The 19127-nt window shown below is 37.4% G+C and overlaps 1 long non-coding RNA gene across 2 annotated transcripts; it reads right to left on the bottom strand.

Moving 5' to 3' along the window:
* Positions 1 to 260: 260 nt before the first annotated feature.
* Positions 261 to 15505, bottom strand: LOC142601730 (uncharacterized). Of its 2 annotated transcripts, none has more exons than XR_012835306.1 (3): positions 12416 to 15505; positions 9104 to 9277; positions 261 to 948 (listed from the first exon to the last, which is right to left on the bottom strand). It is a non-coding gene; the product is annotated as an uncharacterized LOC142601730 (long non-coding RNA). The 2 variants fall into 2 exon arrangements; XR_012835307.1 differs by having other exon boundaries at positions 9104 to 12518; positions 12648 to 15505.
* Between the last annotated feature and the right edge of the window lie 3622 nt (positions 15506 to 19127).

Raw genomic sequence — 19127 nt, 5'->3', positions numbered from 1 at the left:
GTAGGAATAATGGCAGTGATGCTAATTTGAGTTTTGTATTAACTGTGTGGCTTAAAAGGGGAGAAAAAGACAACTCTTTTGCATACCTAGTAATGCTATTAATGAGTTTGCAACAGAACTGCAACTCTTTATACTATCATAGCTAGGGTACTTGCTCATGAAAATTGCTGCCTGGCAACTCTGTTCTTTCTGTTCCTGGCTGATATTCCTGAATCGGACCTAAAAATTAATCTTCTCCCCCCCCCCCCCCCCCCCCCTTTACTTTCAAAGGTCAGCACCTTGGACTACCCCTCATTGCACTTCATCTTCGTACTTGTAGAAATATAGCTGGTCTTAAGCAATGCAAAATCACTGCTACGGTATCTAGAACATGACTGCAATTTGGAGAGGAGAATTTCAGACTATTAGGGAAATAAAGATAGAAGTACCTTACAAACAAGGAATAGTCTATTCTGGTTCAGATCTGTTTTGGGGGTGTTTCGTTCAAGTGTGAAAATGTGATAGTGTATTAATAGTAGTATGATGAGTGTAAGTGGTGGTGGTAGCTCACTTTCTTCTTAGATGTCAAATAAAGTCAGAACTGAATGAGATTTTTATGTGATGCTCTAGATTTATTTTAAAATTAGAGGAAAATCAGTGGACTGCTATACCAGTGTAAATCCTGACATTCCAGATGTGAATTGGCATAACAAAGTGGCTTTGAGAGACAGTCACTAAAAGCACAGTGAAGTTGAAGTCTAGAGAGGAAGAGTGGGCTTGCTGGGATGGCTCAGGCCCTTGTTGCGAGTCCAAGGGTGCAGACACACTGCAATCAGGAAACCTACGTTAGCTCAGACAGGATGCATGAGTCAAGGATACTGAAAGGAGATGAAAACTGTGGTATTCAGGCATCGGCCACCTGCCAACTGCTGGGCACTATTTGTGGTTCATGCCACTGATCAGAATGTACTGGAAAAGAAACAAAAATAGTTAAAATTGGGTTTAACAGCTCACGTCTGTCATGTGACTTACTGAAAGAGGGAATTGTTTAGCTGTGAGGACATGACTGGAAGGGACAATAAGGGAAAAGCTCATAGTAGCGTATTTCTCTTTTCTTCCACTACTCCCAGGCCCTCTGAATCTGTTCATTTCTGCTGCTGAGGTTTACCAGCTTCAAATACTGAGTATAACCTGACAAGCAAAGCATGTATGGTCCAAAGGCTGTACCCTACATTTTGCTACTTTCTTGAGATGTCTTCTGAATTAACACCCAGGATCTGTAGGTATTCAAAACAGACATCATAACATGTCCCCCTTGTATGGTTTCATTCAGGCTGGATTCAAAACAAAAGATTCTAGTGACCTTGCTCAGATCTAATAACAGTAATTCCTCTTACAGACCATGCTCTGCTTTAGTTAACAACACTTACAGGTATTTGTGTGGATGGATGTAGTCAAAGAATTCAACGGTACAGAGCAGAATTTTTTTTCATTTAACATATGTTAACAACCGCGTGTTTGGTGTGAACTCTGAACTGAAGTTATATTAGTAGCTGGAGACAACTACTTAGACGTGAATCTGTTCTGAGCAGTCGGTTCAGGTAACTGTACAACACGTCTTGCTCTCGCTATTTTCCTCACCCCCAAATCTTTGTCTGAAATCTAGTACCAACTCTGAAATATTTAAATAAGAAATCAATTAAAATATAACTTGATGGTCTGTATTGAAATACCTTTGTTTCCCTGTATTTCTGGGATCTGTCAGACATGAAATCTGATTCTTCCTCTGTTATATTGTTTCTGTATTGAGAATAAATTCATTGAATTTTTGTTTCTGACCTGTGTAAGCTGTTTTGGCGTTTCTGGCATTTTCCAGGAGCAAGAAGTTCTCAAACTTTGAGCAATTGTCTATTTCCATGACATTTTTAACCCACTTAAATTCTCTTGGCTATGTTTGATAATTTTAGGCAATCATAAGTTGATCCTCTGAATATGCTGCAGCTCATTTCTTTTTACTGAAAAGACTTATGCAGTGGTGGAATAAGTAGTGGTTTTTTTCCTTGTTTTTTCCTCATGACTGAAATTTGCTATAGAGAGAAGATAGATTTCAAAAGTTTCCAAAATAGCTTGGAAAAACAGTGAAGTAGAACTACAAAGTAAAGCTGTCAGTTATTTTAAGGCCTATTGCATACATCTGTCTAAAACCAGTCCTTGTGTTTGCTATTCAGAAATACTCAGTTGCCTGGTTTATATTTTCTAAAACCTAAAGCTATTTATATTTTGGACTCTGTAGTATTTGCTCCTGCTCTACCTTTTTCTCCCTTACAATTGAGTAAATAAAAGTACTGTTTCCATTTATTTGGCCAAAAAAGCTTGAGTCTGGAGGGTAGGATTAATTGACTGGACATACATGGAAACAATTTGAATCCATTTATATAATCTCAAATTTATAAGCTCTCAGTTTCTTAGAGCACTTTTGGCTTATTGTTTATCTAAAAAAGGCTTATCTGACCTTTGTGTTTACATAATATAATGGATTTGCCTTTCAAATACTGATCAGCGATGGAGGTTATCTTTGATCTCCCTAATTGTATCATTATTTTTATCTTGTTAATGAATTCACTAGTTTTATTGATAAATTCCCTGACTAGGAAAATCACATTAACACAGTTCAGGGATTGTTTTAACTGTTCATGTCATTAAGCCATACAAACCTCATAAATATTATTTTAATCAAAAAAACTGTGAAAATTTTAGCAGAATCACATTTATTATGTTTATCTCAAAAGCAAAATCTAACAGTATATGTTTGTTGCTTATTGCACATCTCAAATTTGAAGTATTGTCTTTGCCTTATAAGGCTGATTTTACTCAATAACTGTCTGACACTTACTTTATTTAACGAGGTTGGTGCAGCCAAAGGGTATTGCCAAATTACAATTGGGACATCTACTGTCCAGAATATTTATTGTAGTGCAGCTCAGTTACGTGAAAAACAATTTTTAAATGATGTGACTGTGACTGTTTTATAGTGCTGTTTTATGTTTGGTAGTAGCAGTGTTTCTTTGAAGACTTCTTAGGTTTCCTTTTCATTTCTTCTAAAGCATTTTTTTTTAAAGAACCCGAACATCCAACCCTTCAAATGAATAAACACAGAAAATGTGTAAAACATTATCCCCTACAGTTCTTTCAATAATGTGGTAATTTGGGAGACATTTCAAGCTTCTGAAAGGCTTTCCATCTGATTTCTAGGTATAGACATTTGTTGCTATATGCTGTAATTATTTTGCTAAAGCTAAATATGTTTCAGAAGGACCCAGTCTTTGGCTGTGTCAGGGTAGTGTCTGGTTCACGTGAGGCATGAAGGCAAAACCAATATATTCAGCTTAGCTGCTCATCCTTCCAGTCGCTGAGAGGAGTTTGTTATGCTGCCTCCAACAGAGCAACGAGCTGTGTACACCAGCTGACAATTGGTAGCAGCAGCATTGGCTCCATGTGCTTTTTTCATTCTGAACATTTTTCCACCCTCTATTTTAAGGAATCCTATCCAGTGACTGAATGGAAATCCTGTGTTCTCTTAAATCTGCATCTGACAGTTGGGTCGTACTGACTTTTGTTTCAGAATGTGAAAACACCCATGAGTAGGAGAGGAAAAGATCCAAAAGGAGGGTGAAATTCAGAACTCCCCACTCTTGCAAAAGAGTAAACTAACGTAATGCAATCATGACAAGCCCGTGTATCTACAGGGTCTGACCCTTGTTTACTATCAGCAGACTCCTATTTTTTCCTGAATGACTACTGAAAAGAGGTCTTCCTGGAAATAGCCTGATATGCATTTGATATGACGGTGATGAGCACAGTTTAAAGCTTGGAGGCAAATGTTAATGGTATCCTCAAAAAAACCCCACATGCAGATGGTAATAGTCTGTCCTTGGTTGGGCCTGAGACCACCACTCTCAAATCTACAGCGTGAGTAGTGATTCGTAGGGCTGTGCTAGAATTTGGACCCAAGACTTTCAGTTACTCATCAAATGTGGTTTTCTTCTGTATTATTAGTTTCTTTTTGCTCACCGTTTGCATAGGGTACTTGTAAAAATTGTTTTGTGTTACATTTATGAGTGGCTGTACTCCAAAATTTACTTTTGAACTGATATTGCTCTAGAAGTCCTTGGGATGAGTGGGTTGGGGTATTATTTTTTTCTTTCTTTCTTTCTTTTGGTTGGTTGCTTTGGTTTCATTTGTTTTCCTCCAGGGCTAAGAAAAGTACATTGCTGCTGCTGCTAGTGCTGTTATTACCACTATTTAGTATACAATTCAACTCTAAATGTTTAAGGCTTAAATATATAATAAGCATCACCTAAAAAGAAAAATAAATGAGACATGTTTCAGTGGATCTGTTCAGGTGTTTGGAGAGACCACACTGTATCAGCTATATCATTAATATTTCTTTTGTTATGGAGCCTTTCTGAGTTCTCCCCTGGCCTCTGATTTAGAAATGCAATATCTGTGTTTGCCTATTTTTGATGTGAAAAGTCTGAAGCTAATGGTTCTGGCAGACATGCTAGGCAAAATATGAGAGTGAGTGCTTACAAAGGAAAAGGAAAAAAGTAAGAACTGGATATTTGGATTCCAAAGTGCTACAGCAGTGATTAAAAAATAAAATATAAAAGTCAAGCCCTTCATTTGATCTGAAACATGAATACAAGTTCATTTTGAGTTTACAAATCTGGGAACACTGTCATCCTTCAAACCTCTTTGGAAAAGCAGCCAATTCAAACTTCCTGAGAGTGAAGTTGTGGGAAGTGGCTTAACATCTTAGAAAAGTGTTTTGAACTCCAAACAGAATAAGGTATTATACTCAAAGATGATCTTTATGCTTAGCAAAGGAAACTAAAAATTGTGAAACATTTGGTGTATGGTTTGACTTACGCCACTGTTACAGCAATGTATGCAACTCTTCAAAATAATCTCATTACAGGGAAGGTCTCATTAATTATTCCCCCCCCCCCCCCCCCCCCCCCGTGCAAATAAGGAAATGGGTAAGAGCTTTCAAACATTGTAATCAAACATTCATCCTTACAGACTCTTTGGAACAAAATAAACTTTAAAGATTAACCTGACCAGGCTAAATTTAAAAAGAAAAGAAAAAAAACATACAACCACGTCCTTGGAACCTTACACAAAGCTACATAAAGGCCCACTGTATAAAATAAGCTTTTCAGGGGCATGTAAGTTATGCAAAACCAAAGAGTAGGGCAGGCCCAAAAAGTGATTTGTACCTCAGATGAGCATGAAGTTAGCAGACAGGGTGCTATCAATCAGGTGAAATTCCATGTCGTAAGTGGAGTGTTGTATTCTGTCTGTGTCTCTGGTACACTGTAGCCCCAAATGGTGGTCAGGATCAGAAAACTCAAATGGCTTTTTAAAGTCTTTGCTATCTTACAAACATTATTGTGCAACTTGTGAATAATGCAATCAAGTCAAGTCATCCCAAACAGCAAGAAAAGCTGGATTAAGCTCCCTTCCTTTTTTGCGCTTTTTTGTTTCTGTTTTATGTGATTGTTAAAGGCTTGTCTCAGATTTCCAGTGATAGAAATTAGATGAGCAGTAGGTTGTAAACAGATATTCCGATCATGGAAGTGCTGCTGTTGAGCTGTAGGTGATATGCTCAGCTATAGGTGTGATATGTTACTATATAATTCTGTATAGATTGCCTGCACACAATAAAGCATTAAATATTTTCCCAACTCATGCTGAGTGAATGTATAGTTAAATGTCAGAAAAGTTTCAGTTTTCTTCAGAAAAGAATTAAGTGGCTACTATTTTATAACATGTTTTACCAAATAAATTATGGGAATAGACTTCTTGGTGTTTATTCCAAAACTAAAAATTGCTTCATTTTGTCTTGTGTACCTGTGCATGTGCACAAATGTATCAAGTATAGATAACGTCTGTGATGTTAGAAAGTTATTTCTAATTATAAATGAGCCTTGATTTATACAGTTCATTAGCAAAAGCTGATGTGTGTTGCCATGCACTAATTTATTTTTGAATGAAAGCTTTCAATCTGCCTTGGGTGTAGGGATGGTATGCCAGCAAACTCCCAAGTCTGGGAATCTGGCTGTCCAGAAAAGAAAGGAGTGAATGTTGTAGAGAAAATAATAATTTCTGTTTATGGTTTCTTGAAGATGTTTCTGCTATCAGTGCTGTGTTATAACTGTTTCTTTTGCTTGCTGATTCAGATGGTGAATCTGTCTCCCTAGCAATGTGTTTGATATTTAAAGCTGCAAAAGACATTTTCTGAATTGATTTTCATGCCATGCATCTAGCTGTAAAAGCCTCTAAAAGTGGTGGTTAGAAACAGTCATCTAATAAATGATAGGAATATTAATATTCAGATCCTATTATATGTACCATTGAAGCAGCTTTGTGCATTGGCTGTATCAAAAGATATACCAGTAAAATTATGTAAGGAAATTAAAATGCTTCTAGGTTTGTGAAGTTTTTTGGTTGTTGTTTTTCAAATGTTATTTTCAGTAGTTAGGGGGGTTGTTGCTATTTTCACAAGTTTTCCAGACCCCACAAGATGTAGCAGCTTTTTCAGTAAATATAAAAGACGGTGGAAACCAAAATTGTAATACACTACCTGTTATCTGCAGGTAACAACAGACTTTCAGGTAGTAGCAGAGAGATACCAGTTTCTCAGATACGTAAATGAAAAAAGGAATCTAGTACGGTGACTGAGAACTAAATTCTCTGCTAGAGTGGGGAAAAAGATGTGAGCAGTATGTTAAAGGAAACCATCTCTTGCCTTCCATATTGTATTTTATTCAATATCAAATCTCTACAACAGCTTTGATTTCCCATTTCACTAAATCTAGGAGATGAAACCTCAATTCTTGCTTGTGTCTGCATTCAGAGCTGTTCACAAGAGTGATTTTTTTGTTTGTTTGGTTTTTTTGTTGCTGTTGTGTTTTTGTTTCCCTACCAATTTGCTCCTTTCATGGTCTTTGCTGGAAAGGCAATGCCATTGCATGGACACAAATCAGATAATAGTGTTTTCTACTCTGATATTTAATGGATGTTAAGGGAAAGATTTACCATTGTTTTTATAACTCCTTCTACAAAAGTTCTTGAAACAAGAAAGCTCTTTCCAGCACCTCCTCTACTGAAAGCAATGTGAGTATGTTCTGTTGCTTTTCAAGTAACAGAATTTATGAGGCTTTGAATGTGGTGAGGCTTTATTGGAACGATATCAAAGGGTACTGTGACTGTTTTCCATTCATGGTGTAAAGGCCCTTTGTGGTTATGGAGCAAGGGACTGTTACACTCCTGTCCTGTATCAGTATATCAGCAATGCACTTCATTGGGTTCCCAGAATTACTTTATTGTCATCTGAAATTACAGCTTAACAGGGTTCAAAAATTTGTTGTGAGAGTCTCGTCAACACGCAGTAGATTGTGTTAGTTGTCTCGTTTGACTGATTTCTTAATAGGGAAGAAATTATATCAAAATCAATGCTTTTGCAAATGTTCATTTTGGCTGGAGCCACAAGTGAGTGCAGAATCTCAACTGAGAGCTGATGTGAAGACTTTCAGAAGCACCAGATAAAATCTAAATGGATTTTCTAACTTGCCATTCTAGGTTTTAGAAAATGCATATGGCAATAGGTCTTGTGTGTATTGAATGGGATGCTTGTTCTTCCTCCTGTGCTTATACTAAGGGGCACAATGTTTAAGACACTCTGTAAGACGTGGTAGATGCAGCTTCATGTACCCTTCTCTCCAAGATCTTTCACATCGGGGAAACAGCTTAACGTTTGTGCTGTTAGACACTAAACCTTTTTCAGTATCTTTTTTTTTTTCCAGATGTCTTTCTCAGTATTGCCTTTTTTTTTTTTTTTTTCCAGTATTTTGTCAGTGATGAGGGAAATGGATCTTGGGATTTGTATGTGCACGTGGTTGCTTTAACCCAGTGCGTTCTTAGTGCCTCGGGAGCAGTGAACTGGTCTGTTCTAGCCGATGCCTATACCTCCTGGAAAAGTATGACTTCCCATGGAACGAACTCAGCCTTTCAGAAAATTAACTGTGAATTCAAAGACTTGAGTAAGAATCCAGTAATTCAAAATCATAAGGATCTAAGCAAAAGCTCGTTGTGTGGGTGAGGTATGAGGCTTTGTTTGATCTGTTTCCATCTATCTTCCCTGCCTAGATGTGTCTGGCACTGAATACTCTTCCTGTGCCACACTTCAGTCTCTCTTTCAAGCCCTGAAAATCATTGTTACTTGCCTGCTCACGCCTGCCTGGCCAGTGGTTGCTGTTTAAGTGTAAGCCCCTATGGTTGTTGGTAGCAAACCTTGCCTTCTTTTCTGCCAGCAAGGAGGACTGAGAAGGAAGACACTAAACTGACATCCTTCCTTGGGCATGGTAGCTTTAGCCAGCTCTACAACAAAGGCTTCACAGTCACATACTGGTGACCAAATGCAGTTTGCAATTTCAGTTTGGGTGCTCAGGCTTTTGTCACCAAAAATCTGTTCTATTATATGCTGCAAAGTGGAAGTTCAGGGTTTGAATTTGTAGCCAAAACCAACAAATGAGATAGGAAATGGCCAAGGAAAGAACAGGAAAAAGGGGGGGGGGGGTTGGAACTAGATGATCTTTAAGGTCCTTTCCAACCCAAACCATTCCATGATTCTATGATTATTTTTGTTAAAGCGTAATATATTTGAATGCAATATTTCACAATAGTAATGAAATATTGATAATCTTCTCTGACACATGTTCACATAGTGGGAAGGTATTTTTCTGTGTGAGATAGTGAGAGACGGAAATAAGTAACACTTGTAAACAATATATCAGTAAGTAGGTGCATTTTTTTAATCTATCTGCTAGCATATGAAACAGTTATGTGTATTCTAATGAGAATCATTATGTATCTGTATCTCAATATTAGAAAACAAATGCCTATGGTGAAATTCCATTCTCTTATACATCACATCTTAACATTATTTTTGTGCTGGGTTGCTAAAAGGTAAATTAAAAACAACTGTACATGTAGCATATGCCTAATTTATGATGGTATTGATTTCTAAGAGATTATAGATGTTTTTACTGTTTTTGCATACTCCCTCAGGAAAGTCATTCTCTTCCCATAGTCTCATTATTTTCCAATGTGCATGATCACTTATTCTTTACTTGTCATGGGGCAGGCTACTGTGGTGCAGGAGGTTCTAAGCTTGACAAGGATCAGCCCTTTCTCACTGTATGTCTTTCTGACTGAAGTGATTCTCTTCAGCCATCTGTAATAAAGTTTGGGGTGGAGGGAAGCCACAGATGATGAGAGCACCTTCTAAGTCAGCCAGCTATCCTGAGATTCACATCTTGCATCATATGCTGTGGTATGGCAGGTGTTCAATAATATTACCGCTTCATGTTTTTCTTCCATATAAATGCTATTTTTTAACACCACAATACTTCAAAAGAAATGAAATTATTGCCATTGACTCTGTAGCAATACAATGAAAGAAGCCACAGGTCACCAAACCTTTAGAGCAAGGTCTGAGGCCTCTAGCTGAGGGAAATACTATTTCCCATCAATTTCCAAAAGAAAACTTTGTGTTTTACGTGTAGATTGAAGCTTAGGTACAAACTTTGATTTCAGACTCTTTCTGCTGTTTTTACTGTGTCAGTTGCAATACCAATGATGACATTTAATTTCTTATATTGTACAGCAGAAGACAGCTAAGCAGGTGCAGTACTACACAGTAACAGATGGTCTTCTCATGAATTTGTTCTCCATGCTTGCAAAGACCATAATGACAATAATTCTATTGAAAAATGACAGAGTAGTGATGTCACTGGCAATGTTTTGATGGAGAAACCTCCCAACTTTATTTTCTTTCATTTTTATTCTGGATGCAAATGAAAAAATATTTTATTTGAGAGAAGACCTAGTGCTCAAAGTAGCAAGTTGAATACATTTCCCCTTGAAGGAAACACTTATTTAGTGGTTTCCATGGGGTAGAGTTATGTTTAGTCTAATATTCTCCTGCCTGTGTAATGTGTATAGCCAAAATGATCTTTTTCTAACTTGTTTGTACTTGCTCTTTGAGTGCAAAGCACCTAGTGTTGAGAAGGGTGCATTAGAACAGAGTTCTACTTTTTTTTTTTTCCACAGTACCATAACAGAGAGGTATTCCACTTACTTAACCTTCTCAAAGCCACGAAACCTCTCAAAGGGAAAAGTGTCCCCACTTACTTACCACAGGCACTGTGTACACAAGTACTGTCTGTAGACTTCCCCTACCCTGCTTTCTCTTCCAACTATATTAGTTTTCTTGGCTTCCCTTATGTTACAAGCTTTGTTATAGAGGAAGATATTTTAAGAAATAAACCCTCCCAAATAACATCACTTCCCAACAACCCTAGGGAGGCTGAGTGGGAAAGGACAATTAAGTGCCAACATAAATATCATTTGAAAGGATGGGACTCGCAGAGGACTGAAATATCAGTCTGTAGCAAGGCTTATAAACCAAACTTTTATGCAATTATTTCTTTTGGTACTTCCCTTTTAAGTACCATCCCTAAAGGGTCAGCTCCCTCTTGGTTTCATTTGGATAACCTGGGCTTTGTATTTCAGTATCAGTGTGGATATTTAAATAAAGGCAGTAATTGTTAGTTATAAGAATTACCCACTTGCAGCTGCTCCTGTTTTATCCTTTCAGTGAATAAAGGCTGGAGTGTTTTTGATCTCTCCCACTTCATAGAGTGGATGAGCGAAGCTCATTTTAGTGGCAAGCCAAAGAGGAGTAGACCCCAGGTTGATGTTATAGCATATAAGGCCAAAGCATTCAAGAGTAAACACGCACAAATGGATAGCCCCAAGAAAGACTGAAGTGGGAGCTAAGGTATTAAGGATACTAGTCTGGGTTCCTGTTAAATTGATATTGGGTAAAATATTATCCCAAATGAGTGACTGTGGTGCTCACAAAGTTGTTCATCCTCTCTTTTTCCTTGTTCATCCCATCCTTTTTAAGGAGAAGTATACATAAGCCAAAGCCCATAATTTGTCTGCATTTCAACATGTGAAGTACTATTTATAGGTTGTGCTAAGTTGGCTTTATTTAAAAAAAAAACAAACAAAACAAAACATGTTGTAATAACCAACTGAAATGCCTTTATTGTAACTTCTTTTTTCCCTATTGCTAGTGATTCTAAGCCATAATATTAAGATACTTAATGAAATGAACTAGGGCATGTGCATGAATGTAACTTCCTAAAATATTGCTTAAGAAATGCATTTAACTGTTTTCTCTGACTAGGAAAAAGATGAGAGGGTTTATAATATTTCAACTTTAAAATGAGACTTGATTTTCATATTGTACTAGTAGACTGCAGATGCTTCAAATCATAGAGAAGCAAACATCTGAAAAATCATTTGAGTGGATGTTGATGTGCAACTGATTGTGTCTGCAGGCTGCTGAATAAAGTTATATACACAAAGGGATTTAGATGTATTGGGACACACATTCGGGGCCTGAAATTATACTTACCTACTGTCTAGCATCAGAGGGCCCAAGTTCCTGCCTGTGTTCGTCACCAACCTCCTCAGCAGCCTTCCACCACTCACCAGCAGAGGTGTGTATTTCCCAGGTCAAATCCACGTGGCAGCAGTGGACAAAGACTAATACACAGGTCCTGTTCTGTTTGTTTCAAATCTGTGTGACTTAAACTCTTCAGTCATTGCTTATGCGCAGGTGCTTTATCTAAGACTGGGAACAAAGCTGACAAGATGATGGTAGCTCAGAGATCTTTGGAGGGGGAAGGAGATAAGACCCTATTCCCAAGTTAGGGGACCTGATAGCTGTATTCAATTCAAATTATTTTTGGGACAAGATTTCTAGAAGGATTAAGAATTATACTTCCCCCTGACTGTGAAATTTCCAGACTCTCCAAGCATTGTAGTTACTCAGCTTTTCAATCTAAAAATCTTGCACCTTCTGGTCTTCTGAAAGCTTAGACAGTGGCAGACAGATCATAAAATTGGTGCTAAACTGAGTTGCTGTTGTGGATAAGGCTTTAACAGCCTCTCTAGTCTGTCTTTGTTTACAGTTGTTCAAATCCTATGTAATCCTATCCTTCAACAGCACCAGCTGTTGAAGCGTACTTCTGCAGAAGGAAGACCTGCAGGAGTTCTACCTTCATCTTGCTTTTTCCTACACAGTTGCAAAATTGTTTGGTACGATATTGAGAATGGAGTTAATATGAAACAATATGTACATTCACAGTATATTTATGTATCTATCATTAATGCTAAGAATTGATTAGCTATATTTACAAAAGGGACTTCAAAATAAAATGTTGGAATTCTGTTCCTTTGTACCCTCTTGGGGACAGCAAATAAGAACAGAAAGAGTACCTACACAGGTAAGCCTTACCATGCCATAGTGAAGCCTGGGATGCGATAGTCTCTTTCTAAATTCAGTGCTCAGGCTTCTTTAGGTGTATTCTGCCTTGTCACTTCCAAATTGTTTGCCAGACCTAAATTTGTAAGCCAATTAACATTTGGAATATTAACATTTAATTACCACTTATTTTACTAAGAATTTAATACACAGTAATACATAAGAAGGTTGTACTTATGTTGAAGAGGAACTGTTCTGTACTTACCTAGCTTTTTGACACCAAAACTGCTTTCCTGAGGCATATACTTCTTCATCAGCAGAGTAGAAATTGATTTTAAAACTTGTAGCAGCACTTTCACCATAGCTGCATATCTCCAAAAAGCACAGGTGATGTTGACTTTAGTAGTCAGAAGTAACTGACATATCAGGTACACTTATCTGGAGGAATGCATAGTATCATGTGAGGTGTTCTGGCCAACAGAACACTGCTTTTACAGACTTACTCAAGCCACTGCCCCTCTCTTTGTAGGTTTGTGAGCAAACAGGCAGAAGAAATCTGCACCTGACCCACATTATACCGATTTCTGAAGATGGAGGAGGACTAATTTACATTATCTTTGAAAACACCAGTTCCTATCAATGGCTCAAAGCAATGGTGACCTGATCCACTACAGAAGTCGTCTTCATTTCTGTCAGCTAAGTAACTTTTTTTTTTAATCCTATTTCTTTTTTTCCTAGCTTTGCAGACTATGCTAAGTGGAAACAGAACTTCAGAAGTGGGATAAACTTACCTGCATTTTAAGTAAAATATTATCAGGTATGGCTTACTTATCTTTTAAGAATGACAGAAGCTATACTAAACATAAAATAGACTTCCCAGATATTTTCGCATTATGTGATGAGTCTTTTAGGAAATTGGGTCAGTAGTAATCCTAACAGTATAGTTAAATCTAACTTTCCTGTCTTCTCTTTTGATTACGTACTATTGAAATAGAAAAGAGGAAGGGGAATAATTTTGTTTGAAAAAACAACAGGCCCTTTCTAATGTGTCATAATTATTTTAAAACATTTATTATAAGTTGTGGGCTATTTCCAATGCAATTCAAAGGAGAAGTCATTATTAATAAAATGAGTTAGCAGAAAAGGATCAGAAATGGCTTATTTACTACACCTACAGTCGTAAAAACATATGACAAAAAAGTGTCCTTGGGAAGAACTCTTAGGTTCTTCTCTGGGCAAGCTCTGCTCTGTTCCCATTTGTTATCTGTAAATCTGTGCCACATCTGTTGTGTGGCCATTTATCAATCAAAATAGTTACGTCACTGATGCTAATATGATCTTCTTGAAGATCAACGTATAATGCTGCTCTATGGACAAGCCCTAGATAACAATCCCACCAACTGTGACTTCTCAAATGTATTTAAGCCTGAGATTTAGCTACAGGATGCAGCATTCGCTCTAAGGATGGCTAACAACTGAACAGAGGATCCCAGTGCTTTGCTCTTCCTTTTCAGATGTTACCTTTCAAAAATGAGACTGTTTACTCAGCATGTACCCTTGTTCTTATCTCTGCAGCCAGTACAGTAAAAAATGTTGGCATACCACTATTTCATGCCACAAGTAAATATTCATATTGTCACATTTCTCAGCTAGTTCAAGGCTGAAAGAAACTATGTAAGTGAAAAGCAGCAACAACGGTAAGACACAACAGAGTTAACAAAGCTGGAGGAGTGGGGTATGGGATACCCAACAGGGAAGAAGTGTTCATTGAAAAACCTGAAGAACAAGTGTTGCCAACAGCCTGAATACCAAGTCATAGTAAAGTTGTTAAATGTTAGGAGCGTGATGTATAAGTACTCTATCTAGACCCTTCTCCCCATCCCCCACCCAAACCCCAGTAAAAATTAGAAATATCTGCTATTTATTATATTTTGGTCACAGGTTTCTGTAGGCTATATGCCAGTGTGCACGTCCAGATAATTTTTGCAGACACTGAGTTATCCCTTGTTCTTCTGGTCAGAGATTTTTTTTTAAAAAACAAACTGAAATAATATAAAGCTGAAAGACTATATAGCTGATGACTTAACCTACTACTCCTCAAGAAAAAGCAAGTATGAGCAATGATTGCCTCAAAATAATGCTTCATTTTTAATTTTTTTTTTTTTAAATGAGCTCATCTAGTGTCTACTACACAACAATCACAGAGATCACCTTTCTTGTGTGGCCCATTACTGAAGCTGGATTTGAAAGGAAGCTATTAATAAGTCTCACCAAGTACAGGAGAGGATTTATGTAGGGTTTTCTCTATCAGTATCTTATAGCACATGAACATTCTGAACTGTAAGCTACTGAGTCCTGATGTTATAATGCAGAGAGCAGTACCCCTCTGTCTAAACCAGATTCCCTAGGAATGGGAAAAAAAATTTAAAAATTGAAAAAACCAGCAATGTTTCTTTACAGAAAGCACTCACATGTGAGAAGAATAGCCAAACAAGGAAAAGATTCTTTTCCAGCTCCTGTTGTTGATTCCAATTTGCTGTCATTACTTTGCCTTGCCTGGGAAAGGGACACTTATTTTTGCCATTTTAATAAAATTATTTTCTTAATTCTGCTTTTCCAAATAAAAAAGGAACAAACAGACCCTTTATCCTGCTAACCTGTGACACAGCATTTGAACCTAGTAGTCTGGAATTCAGAAGTGCAATTTGCAGAGAACATGAGGAAGGAAAAGAGAGCAGCACAAGGCTGCCTGGCCCCCAGAAGGGAGTGTCAGGATGGAGAATCCAGGCCAACAGAAACTATGGTCAGGCAACAAGTTATCTCAGGAGGAAGCCACTAGTGCTTTTGTACAAAGCACTAATCTTTGCAGGTTCTGAAGTAAACAATCCAATAGACCTGGGTTATAAACAACCCAACAATACTACTACTATAATGCATTTGCAGTTATTTTTTTTTTCTATTCTGTTCTTCCCCAGCTAAAGATGCATTACTGTTCCTAATGGAACTCCATGCTGGTTTTCATCCCTTTTTTATGAACCAGGTTTCACTAGATCAGCTAGTCTACATTTCACAGATTTAAATTGCCTTTTTTTAAAATATTATTTGCAGCTTGTCAAGGAATGCATTTTTTCATTCAGATCTACACTATCTATGTTTAGATTTCTTTGAGATTCCCAGTTAAACCCCCCCCCCCCCAAATCCAAACCACACCCCCCCCAAAAAAAAAGCCAACCCCCAAAAAACTATCCTCTGTGAAGAGCTGCTGCAATGAACACTTCTCATTTGCCTCTGCATGGAAACAAATTTGTTTACTGCAAACCTGTTGCCTTTAAATAACTTATTTCACTTGCACAAACAAAAGAAATAGAATTAACAACCTTCCACACTATTGATTAAACAGTTATTTGCCATAGTGAAATCAAGACTGATCTTTAGTGCCCTATTTCACCTAGCCAGACTTGTTAATGTTTTAGAAGACTAGTTTTCCCACTTCTTGCGAGTATGAATTTGACCAAGAAGCATTTCTAGGTGCTTCAGACCCAGCATGTCCATTTGTTTTTTGAAAGCATTATCTAAATGCAGATAGGTGCTTCAGCTCCTGTTCATAGGTTGATCACATAGTACCCTATTATTTATTAAACTTTTTCAATATAAAAAAAATCAAATAGTTCTGTGCCTTTTAAACATAACCCTTTTAATCTTCCCTTATATACTCTGCTTTCCATTCCTGAAGTGGGATACAAGCTGGTGGTTCTGGTACTTCAAACCAGAGTCTTCCATTTCTAGTTCTTTGCATCATATTTTAATAGTGCCAGTATACAGCAGAACTACTTACTTTGATATCTACATTATTCATGTCTCTTGTTCCAATATCACTTGTTCTAAATCACCAGGAGCTGGTCATACACTGCAGAAGTGTTCTCATGCAGCACAGGATGTGGGACTGTACTCAGAGTTTTCTGGCAGCTCCTCTTTGATCCCTCAGTCTCCTCTCCACTTCTGGTGGGTTTTGGCCAATGACTTCCATTGCTGTCTCACACCTCTGCTTCTTGCCACAGCTCCTTTTACAGAAAGCTCTAAATTAGCTAATACTTTTGCAGCCACATTACCCCATTTCATAAGGCAGTAAGTGCTAGTCTGTAGCAGCCAAGCTACATAAATCCAGAAGTGAGGCTGTATCTACATTGTCTCACAAAGCAATTGGGCTACATGAACATCATTTTAGTGCAAATGAGTATGAACTCATTAGATTTTTTTTCTGTTTTGTTCTTTTCGTCACTGGGGTTGGAGAGGGAATCAAGGTCAGCTCAGCCTTTTATAAGAAAAACCTGAGGGAAGAAAATTGTTACTTCTATAACTAACCCCACAACTGAAGCCAGTAGTCTGATGTCCTGGACACTGAAATTAATGAGGAAGATCTACTTGCTCCTTCTGCAAGATAGCCTTCACTGTGGGACCATAAAAGTCTACAAAGATAGACAACACCTGAAGAGCTTTGTGTACCAGAAATTACAGATATTATGATTTTTTTTTTTTTGGATCTAGCTTTGGTTATGGCACTCTGATGCCTTGGCTAAAAAAAGGGATTTTTCATTTCTTAAAAGTTTCTTTATGCTATTATTAAACATGTTCCATTTGACAGATAATTGCAATAGTAGGAACTTCGGCATATATAAAAATAATACGTGTTAAAAAAAAAAACCCTTTTGCTTGTTTAAAAGAAACAGGAAGAAAACAAGACTTACCTACATGCCTAATGTGACCGTGAAAAGGAATTTAGGTGCTTGAATCAAAACCTGAATTTTTTCAAAGCCCTGTTATTACCTTGCTTTATTCTGGAACCTGAAATGCCTTAGTCCTCCCCTTCAAAGTTTTTGTCTGAATCTTGGCTTTTGAATGTTTCTAGATGCATCTCATTTTCTTAAAGGCTGAGTTTCCTAAGGGGAAAGGAAGAAGAAAAAGAGCAAATGAGATAATAGCATATAGACATTGACGTCCAAAGCAGTAAAAACCATAGAGATGTAAAAATAGTAAAAAATGTGTTCAAGCAACAAAGAGTCACCACACACCTTTATTTTTTTACTAGCAAAGATAAAAGAATGATTAAAAATATTCTGTAATTGAGCACAGACAAAAGCATTGATGTACTGACTGAGCCCCCTTGATTATTCCACATTTAGGGTGGGCTTGGGATTCACAAACAAATTTTCCCTGAATCTAAGACCCTGAAAGTTTGATCTGGTGGATTCTGTTGTGCAAAAATGAGGATGGGGGAGGATGTTCTCTGTTAATCTGTTGAGATGGAGTGTCTGCAACAGTGAATGTTAGATGCCTAAGTCTGAGAAAAAGTAAGCAATGGAAACAGAGTGATGAATTGTCATCCAGGAATAGTAGCGGCAAGAGCTTCTAGTTTTCAGTTCCTGTTCCCAACACTAAATATATTACTTTAGCTGCTATTTAACATGAAATGCTGACATAGTTTGGGATATTCTCTATTTCAGACAGATGACAACAAATAAGCTAGTAAATTGTCACACATCTTCTGAAGACCACGCTTGGGTTTACTGAACAATGCATTTTTTTTTCTACCCTGCAGGCTGGTTCAGCTGCAAAAAAAAAAAAAAAAAAAAAGGAGGGGGGGGGCAAGGGGGCAGAGTTCCCTCTTTCCAAGATAGCCTTCTCATTCAGTCACTCTTCAGGCTTAGGAAGAAATTCCCCCACCTGCTGGACAGGCAGCCTAGTCAAGAAGGCTTTTAAATAAAAAAATAGACTTCCATTCTTCCTTCAAAACCAAGTCTGAGGATAATCTACAAAGAGAGAGTTCCAGGTTGTAGATTCTGAGTGAAATAAAGAGATGCCTAAGCCCAAGAGAAGGGAAAGACTGGATGCAAAGAAATAACGATGATAGGGCTTAGGCATCTCTGACCACATTTAGGTGCCTGTTTTTAAACCTAAATGTTTGGATTCCATTTTAGCCACCAAACCCTCCCAAGTACTCCCCACAGTGTACCTGGGCTTGAAGGTAGGCTTTGAAGCCTAGAGTCAATTGTCAAAATTTCTATCTAAATCAACAGAGAAGTTCTCACAGGTTAATAGTTACCTCTTATTTTCTTGGAAGTCTCATAATGTGCAGTCCTAGATATCTTGAAGAATCCTAATCCTTTTTCTGTGTTTATGAATATTTTAATTCCCTTGTTCATGTGCTAGACAATGAAGTTTAAGAGTGAAATCTTAGCTACAGGGATGCTGGCTATAGGTGGTCTGTAAGTGTCTCCAAAAAAAAAATTAAAAAATCCAGAATTCAGAAACTTGAAATTTCTAGGGCAAAACAGTATGTTAAAATTAGTCCAAACAAATTGCTATGGTAAAGTGAAGGTGAAATTAAATCTTTAATAAAGAAACTAGCACATTTTTTTTCCTCTAGCTCCACATTACAACAGCTTTTTGCACTCCAAACTTTTGGGTTACACACACAACTACACTATTATTCTCGAAAAGAGAAGCTGTTTTAACTGATAACAGCATTTCTAAAATAGCCAATTTAAAGAAAAATAAATGAGCTTATTAGTTATAACAGAAGGGAGAAGTGGGTACACTCTTACGCCATTGTTACTGAAAATCCTGGCACAGAGAGAATGCATAAACAAGTACATCTTGGCAAAAGTAGGGATAAAAAAATTCTCTAGCACGCAGCTTTTGTTTGTTTGTTTACTGCCAGTATAGGTCTAATGAGCACAAATGAGAT

This window comes from Balearica regulorum, chromosome 4, assembly GCF_011004875.1.
Source record: "Balearica regulorum gibbericeps isolate bBalReg1 chromosome 4, bBalReg1.pri, whole genome shotgun sequence".
Classification (NCBI taxonomy): Eukaryota; Metazoa; Chordata; class Aves; order Gruiformes; family Gruidae; genus Balearica; species Balearica regulorum.
The sequence above is the reverse complement of the archived record's forward strand: the minus strand, read 5'-3'. Positions and strand labels throughout refer to the sequence as shown.